Below are 9,020 nucleotides of genomic sequence, written 5' to 3'. Positions count from 1 at the left end.
ATTGAACAAAATGATGTAAACCATAAAATCAAAAAAAAGTCATTACTACCAAACAATGTCGGTATTTTTCCAGCGGAACTAGCAGCAAAGTGAAAATAGAAAACATGGCCTAAATAACTGTAGACAGTACTTATACCAATTTTTCTAAAGCCTTTGTAAAGTTTAAAATAATATTTTTATAGGTAAATTAAAAATGTTTGGATTTCACTCCAATTTTTTAAATTAATTAAAATCCTACATATTAAATAGATTATGTAAAGTTGTTGTAGAAAATTATTTTTGAAAGACTTATCTTATCTGGGGTACCTCACTGTGGTGTTTTGGGTCCGTTTTTATTTATTTTATTCATTAATGATATCTCATCATGTTTTAAATGTGGTAAATGTTTACTTTATGCTATTGATTTAAAAATATTTCACGTGATGGATAGAGTTAAAGATTTCTTGAATTCGCAATCTGATTTAGCTAATATTTGTTGGTGTAAGTCTAATAAACTTCATTCGAATTTTGATAAAAGATATCCAAATTCTATTCCAATTGTTTACAAAATTAGAAACCATAGTTTAAAAATCCGAGACAACTCTGAAAATTTTATCAAAAATCAATATTTTTTATTCACGCTCAAACAGAAAAAACTTGCTTGTTTTAAAAACAAAACAGAGAAAGAGCTGCACTAATGTGTTGTTATTGGCTAAAACATGAAATTAAGTAAGGGGTCTTTTTTCTTCAAATGGTACCTTTTGAAATTTCTATGACATTGAACCTAGAAACATTAGTCGGAATTAGGTGAGAACCCATAAAATAAACTTTATGGTACTTTTTCGTTTTTCAAAAATTACTCTTATAATTTGATGAAATAAATTTTATGTGGATCTGTTCATAATTGACCCTACGCCCCATTTAAGGTCCCCTTCAAAAAATGACTTTAACGATCATTACTAGCATAAAAATACAAATACCGAGATAAAATTTGACATAAGTAAGTCCCTAACGAGCCAAAACATTTCTACTAAATTTCATGTGGATAAAATAATTGACCCTACCTCCCATATAAGGTCCCCTTCAAAAAATGACTTTAGTGCTCATTACTGGCTTACAAATATAAATATAGCGATGAAATTAGACATAAGTAAGTATCTTAGAAGCCAAAAAGACTCTGACAAATTTTATGTAGATCGGCCCATAATTGACCCTACACCTCATATAAAATCCTCTTCAAAAAATTACTTTAACGTTCATTACTGCCTTCAAAATACGAGTATAGCAATGAAATTCGACATAAATAAGTTCAATGCGATCCAAAATCTGTCTTTGTGAATCGGTCCATAATTAACCCTACCCCCGATATAAAGTCCCCTTCAAAAAAATACTTTAACACTCAATACTGGCTTCGAATACGAATATAGTGAAGAAATTGGAAATTGGCATTAAATTCCTACCGAATTTAATGCAAAAAGTGTCGGGAACCAAAAAGTGTCGGAAACCAAAATCGGTCTAAAAAATATAAGGTCCTCTTCAATAAATTTTATGAGTAATATAACACGGATGTTTATCAAAGAGTATTCTCTTCACGGCATGCGGTTTGATGGTGGGTATATTAAATTCGACATAGCCGAATTTAGGTAGTTTTTTAATTTTCTATAATAATGAACGTAGAAATATAAAATATATTATTTCATTTTATTAAAATTATTTTTATATGAAAAACATTAGTTACTGAATGTCAGATAAGGTAGTGGTGTTGTGGGTGGAATAATGAGATGAGTGGCAAAACATCAAGTGTTGAAATCTCGGTCGATTCATTATTCCCTTCACATTCGTAAGAAGTTTGTCATTCCGTTTGTAATTTCTATAAAGTATATATATTCTGGATCCTTATAGATAGCGGAGTCGATTAAGCCATGTCCGTCTGTCTGTTGAAATCAGTTTTTAGAGGACTCCAGATATCCGCGAGATCCGAATCTTCTATAATTCTGTTAGACATGCTTTCGAGAAGATCGCTATTTAAAATCAGACAACCTCTGAAAATTTCATCAAAAATGTCATATTTTTTCATGCTTTGTTAAATAAGCAACAACAACACTGTATATTGAAAAAAGATGTACACGTGTGTGTAGATGTATTTGGTATTATTCAGCTGTGTATTTTGCTTTGTATGTTTCAATGCTGTTGGCGTCATTGAGCTATGTATTTTGTTTTTGTGAATTCTATTCGTATATTTGGATGTAGATTCGTTTAATAGCGTTGTTTATTTTGTTTTTCTGTGTTTTTCGTTATGTATGTTTAGATGTCTGTTGGTTTAGATGCCTTGTGTATTTTGTTTTTTTATTTCGTTTAGCATTGTTGTTGTTCATTTTCTTTAGCTTTTGGTGTTATAATAATTTAGTCGGGAAAAATTTAAAATTTATAAAACTAAGATGTTTAAAATACACTATGGTTAAGGGTATATAAGATTCGGCACTGCCGAATATAGCACTCTTACTTGTTTTTATTATAATTGTGTAAATTGTTTAAGAAACAAAATTTTATTTTTTTTTTTCAAAAATTTCTCAATGAAAAACTGCCGCATCTTTTTAAAATTCGATGACGAATTTCATCGCTATTCGCATTTTTAAAACCGTTATGACTGTATGGGGCCATACGGATTAGATCAGGGATGTATTTTTATGTAAAAGCATACATCTTTCTTTGTTATTAGACCATCTTACTTTGTTAGACTTTACGTAAATAAAGTGTGATCGTAAAGTGCCCTTTAAACAGATAGTTCGTAAAAAACATGTTTATATACTGGTATTTTTAAGCTAGTCATGTACGCCATTTTCTGATTGGATCTTTACATGGGAGGTAGGATCGATTATCGACCGAACCTCATAATATTTTAAAAGAACATTTTTGTTTTTTTAAAAGTTTGCACATTTCGAATTTCATTGCCATCCGCGCGTTCAAAAGTCAGTTATATGCGTTATAGTAATTTTCTGAAAGGAACCTTATATGGGGACTAGGTTAAATTGTAGACAGATTAGCCCAATTTCAATACCAAACAAAACAATTTTTGTTGAAAATTTCTGCTCTTTAGCTTGTCCTATCGTGATTTTAACTGATAGGCAACAGGAAGGACGGCTAGATTATCTTAGGATCCAATAAATACCCAATATTTGGATGAAACGGAATGACAAAGACAATACACCCTAATCATTTTTATGGTGGCTTTTAAAAATATTTTAAGTAACTGACGAAATGCATATAGATTTCTGTACTTAAGTTAAACATCGTATACATACAGTTAACCACAGAAATAAGTATACAGAAATGATGACAGTTGGTTTTATTAAAAAAAGGATATTTTTTTCAAAAAATTTTCACTTTCTTGAGTTTACATAAAAATACATCCCTGATCTAATACCTCGAAGAGAGTCATACGAATGTCAAATTTTCCATCAGTATTTTACTCGATGTAGTAAGGTTTTATTGCATATCGTGTTTAGATGATCGCATCCATATCCTTCTACATAAAGTTTTGACAGATCATATTACTTGTGTACTCGTGTGAAAGAAAATTTAGAATAAATAATATTCATTGACTAGAGAAAAATTGTGTACTAATTTTCCCTTTCTGATTTATGTTTTAAAAAATGCCATGACAGTCTTGAAGTGAAGTCTTGAAAAATACAAATATTCCTTTGCAGTTTAATTTGTCAAAAATATTGATATTTATAAATTCAATTTAAGATTACACAATAAAATTCCTTCCTTTTATCTGTAAATTTTTAGTGATAAGGGGGTAAGTTTCTTAATTTTAAAAAAAAAATAATAATTTTCCGCGTTCCGTATTTCGTCCTTTTTTTTTTTTTTTTTTTTTTTTTTTTTTTGGAATAATGATATAACCAATTGAAACTTCTAAGTAAAGAACATTTCTGTTGAAAATTTCTTAAAGTCGACCCAGCCATTTAGGTGTGGACCTTATGAAAAACTCGAAACTCCCATTTTTTACCCATTTTAATTTACTCTTTCTAAAACTTTTAACTGATTACAGCAAAATGCTTCTCAAGTATTTTGCCAAAAATAAGTTTTTATGCACAAAAATACCGATTTTCATCGTTTTCACCTATTTTTTTTACTTCTTCTAGTCCAATTTTCGGAAAGTTATATAGCCTATTGACTAGGGTTGCCAGCCTGGCTGGACTTGGCTGGATTGTCCAGCTTTTTTGATTCTTGTCAGTTTCAAGCTAAAATTAAATTTGTCCAGCTAAATATAATTTTTTTAGTACACTACAATAACTTCACAATAATTTTATATCTTATTATTTTTTATTGTTTTGTTTTTAGTATTTAATTTTAATTCTTACATACATATGCATATGCAAATATGTATGTGACAGACTGAACCGAAAATATTTAATATTTAATTTATCGATATACTTTTGGTTCAGGAGTTAGCAAAAAGTGCTGTGTGTTTCAAACTATATAAAATTCAATATATATTTTAACATATTGGATTCTCACTCACCTTTTGGTGCACTGATCAACTTAAAATCACTTTTTGGAGCGAACAATCTTGCCCGTCCATCCGTTCATATTTTTATAGGGACATTCTTAGTTAAAGCACTTGTGGTACTTATATGAAAAATCGAAGTAGGCTATATTTACCATTCCTATTTTTATGAAATTTTTTATTTAGATTTTATGGATAAACCTTAAAACGAGGTTTTATTTTATTTTGTTAAATTCTGGATGATTCTGCCAATGTGGATGATTGCCTTTACACAGTATTATAATTGGTCAAATATACCAAATAAAGTCTATTAACTCAATTGTCGAAGAAATCTGTGCATAAAATGGGAAAAAGTCAATATAAAAACTGTTTTCCAAAAAGTCCTATATGAATTTTTTGAATTACGCTAAAGCGCGTAAAAAATTGAGTAATTATTCAAAATACTTTTTAAATATATTAGTAAACGAATCCATGAAGTATAGCTATATGCCAAAATAACAGCTAAATTAATGTTTTTTTTTTTTTGTTTTCTGAAAACTTTGTTAAAATCCCATAGTACTAATATTAAAAACAAGGACGATATGACATTGACATTTCTTGCATATATGCAAGTTGGAACATCATAGTTGAATAGATCATTAAAAAATGTGTGAAACTACTACACTTGTTAAAAAAGTTCATGCAACGTCTTTTTATACCCTTCACCTTCGTGAGAAGGGTATAAATAAGTTTGTCATTCCGTTTGTAATTTCTATAATATAATTCTCCGACCCTATAAAGAATATATATTTTGGATTCTTATAGATAGCGGAATCGATTAAGCCATGTCGTCTGTCTGTCTGTCTGTTGAAATCAGTTTTTAGAGGACCCCAGATATCGGCGAGATCCGAATCTTCAATAATTCTATTAGACATGCTTTCGAGAAGATCGCTATTTAAAATCAGCAAAATCGGTCGGTAAATAACGGAGATATGAGCAAAAATCCGAGACAACCTCTGAAAATTTCATCACAAGATTGTTAAAAAAGCAACATCAACACTGTATATAGAAAAAGATGTACACGTGTGTGTAGATGTATTTGGTTTTATTGAGCTGTGTATTTTTTGTTAAAATAAAATAATTTTCCCTTTTGTTTTGCAAATATATTTTTTAAAGAAGAGAAAAAAGTATTTAAAACGTTTTCAATTATATGAGAGTTAGATTGTGAGTTATTGTACAATAATTTTTATGCGAATAATGTAAGTTTGAAATTTAAAAATAACACAAATTTTTTCCAAGTGCTTTTTAAAACAATTTTTTATTACGATAAACAAAAACAAAAACTACGTCTCGTCAATGTTTACCAGTAATGAATACGAAAGTGTTGTTGTTTTACTCTTGCTTGTATACTGTTAAGAACAACAACAACGTATTGCTATTGTTAAGCGCATATAAGTGTATAGAAAACACACTTACGGGCAATGTGTTATTCTCACTTATACACACGCAGTACAAATATTCTCAGCAACAAAAAAACTATGCACAAAACAAAAACAATTTAATTTAGTTGCTCTCTTTATGGAATGATACACAGAGAATATTTTCAAAAGACATTACAAATTAATGTAAGATTTTGATTTAAAATCTCACTACCATATTTTATGACTTTAATGCTCCTTAATGGCTTCAAAATACAAGTAGATCGATGAAATTTTAAACAAATAAGGAACTAAAATTTTAATTTATCACCTACACTTATTTTTTATTTTCCCTACACTACTTTTCAAGTTTTAATAAAAGGGAACATATTTCTCGTGAAATGACGTTTGGCAATAGGGGTGAAATCTTTATTCCAATTACCTATTTTATATAGGCCATAATCGGGTATAAATATCTACTTATAAAAAGTTTACATACAAAAATAATTCTTACATATAAAATTATGATTTTAATAAAAGTATTGCCGCGGTGGCCAGAAAGAGAATGTTTAAAACGCATATGTTGTAGTGCAAAATATAAAAGAGAACATAAAAGAAAATATGTGTGCTTTGCACTGAAAAAATTTATATGTTTGTACATATTTGTGTTATTCACATTATTGGTACTATAAATATATAATGGAAGGAATGTATGTATGTATTGTTGTATGTATCTATTGATGAAAGTATGTATTGATGCACATTTTGATGTAAAAATGTGTTGATGTATGTATGTACATATGTAGGTATTGATATATGTATATAGTTTGTGTATGTATTAAATGTATTTAATAGGTACTCAAATGATTAATAGTCGATCGTTTAATCGTTACAATTTAAGCAATTAATTGCTTGAACAAATAAAAATAAATAATTATACATATATATGTCTAATAGATCTTTCTATGAAAAGTATTCATACATTAATTTGTAATGGCTTTTGAAAATATTCTCTGTGTATCATTTTATAAAGAGAGCAACTAATAAATTTGTTTTGTGTATAGTTTTTTTTTTGTTTTATTTGTATTGAGTGTGTATAAGTGAGAATAACACATTGCCCGCAAGGGCATGTTTGGCCGCCAAAGAAGTATAGTAAAAAAGAAGCAAAGAAAAAAAACATGTACAAACAAAAAAAAAAACAACAAAAATAATTAACCAAGTTTTAAAGAAATTAACTTACTCCTTACAACTTAGTTTTCAGATAACGACTTCAAATCGCTATAAACTTCGTTAATTTTAAAAATACAGAAATTATTTAAAAATATAAGTTTAACAAGAGTTCATAACTTTAATAAGAATCAAATATTTCTTCATAGAAAATTTCTTTATAGAAAATTTTATGAAATATATAAAACTAGCTGTATCCAGTGTGTTTTGCTACCGTAAAAGCAATATAAATAAAAAAACACTTACACATGGGAGGTGACTTGCAAATTATTGCAAGTTCGGCAATTTTTTCGAACGCTAATAAGGACTTTAATGTAAGCTATGATATATATTGTATTGTATTTATTTAATCAATCCCCCATTGAAAGTCCGCCCATTTATCTCTAAATTTTCACATGAGTGTCAAAAAGTGAATATGAGACTACTTAGTGCAAAATTTTAAGAATCTAGTTCTATTAGTTTCCAAGATAAAAGATCTTTTGTATTTAATTTATATGGGAGGTAATAAATTTCTTAGTCTAATTTATTACCCAACAAGTTAACAGGTAAGTTAAAGTTCATAACTTTTCCCAATGTACCAAACTGTACCGTATAACAGTGAATGTTTTGACTGAATTTCGTTAATTTCCATTGCTTCGTTTTAACGTGAGCGTGTTTTACACAGATAGAGAGACGGACGGACAGACGAACATAGCTAAATCAACTCAGAATTCCATAAGGACACATAATATATATACTTTGTTGGATCTCATATGAATATTTCTTGGTGTTACACACGGAATGACAAACTCATATATACCCTCTATCACCACTGATGGTGGTGGAGGGTATAAAAAGTAGTCTATTATTCCTTTCAGGTAAACAGGAACACACTGAAAATTTCAACAAAATCAAACAAACATACATACAAACAAACACCCATTAATTTTTATATATAGATTAAGAGAAAATTAAATTATAATATATTGAAAATAAGAAAATTTGTAATAAAGTATACTTTCCTTATATTTACAGAACTCATGTTCGGATACATACCGGTGATAGACCCTATGTTTGTCCTTTTGATGGTTGTAATAAAAAATTTGCCCAATCTACAAATTTAAAGTCACACATTCTAACACATGCCAAATCTAAGTAAGTATTTGTGTTTAATTCTTAATTATATATTTTACTTTTATTAAATTAATAAAAGAATCATTAATACTACAATAAATATTTACAGTGTCGAGTAAAAAATTGCACCATAGACATTGTTAGACTTTGTACTTGATTTTAACTTTTATATGTTATTTTAATTGAGTTTTAAATTAGATATTGAATTACATTAAGAAAGAAACTATTTTTCTTACATTTATTTAGTTTGAAAAATGTTATAAGCAAAAAAATCATACTTCAGATTTGGACGGTAAAAAAAACCTCTATAAACTAATACAATAAAAAAGAAAAAAATAATCACGAAACTTAATTAGGCGAAGGAATATGTTTTTCCTTCCGATTACATCCCGAAAGTATTACATTATGAAAAATAATTATCTAATTGCAGAACACGAATTAAAGTAAAAAATTATCTAAAAGAAACATCTTCCAAGGCAAAACAAAGATTATCGCTATTTTCACCATTAGATTTTAATTTCTACTTTCTTTTATACAAAAAAAATAAGAATTATAGTCAGGTGAGCCCGGCCATATAATACCCCACACCTGTATACGAATAAAATGTGATTTACTTTTCATAATAAAGCATTTAAGTTGAATTGTATCTTGCCTCAGATGACTTAAGCCATATATTGTTGAATAAAATTGTGGACATTTAAGTCAAATTTTGAAGGGGGCTTTTTATAGGGGCTAGGGTCGAATGATGAAATATTTAAAGAGTTCATAAGGGCTACCGAAGCTAGCCTTCC

The sequence above is a fragment of the Lucilia cuprina genome, chromosome X (genome assembly GCF_022045245.1).
Source record: "Lucilia cuprina isolate Lc7/37 chromosome X, ASM2204524v1, whole genome shotgun sequence".
Taxonomy (NCBI): Eukaryota; Metazoa; Arthropoda; class Insecta; order Diptera; family Calliphoridae; genus Lucilia; species Lucilia cuprina.
Note: the sequence above shows the minus strand (reverse complement) of the source record.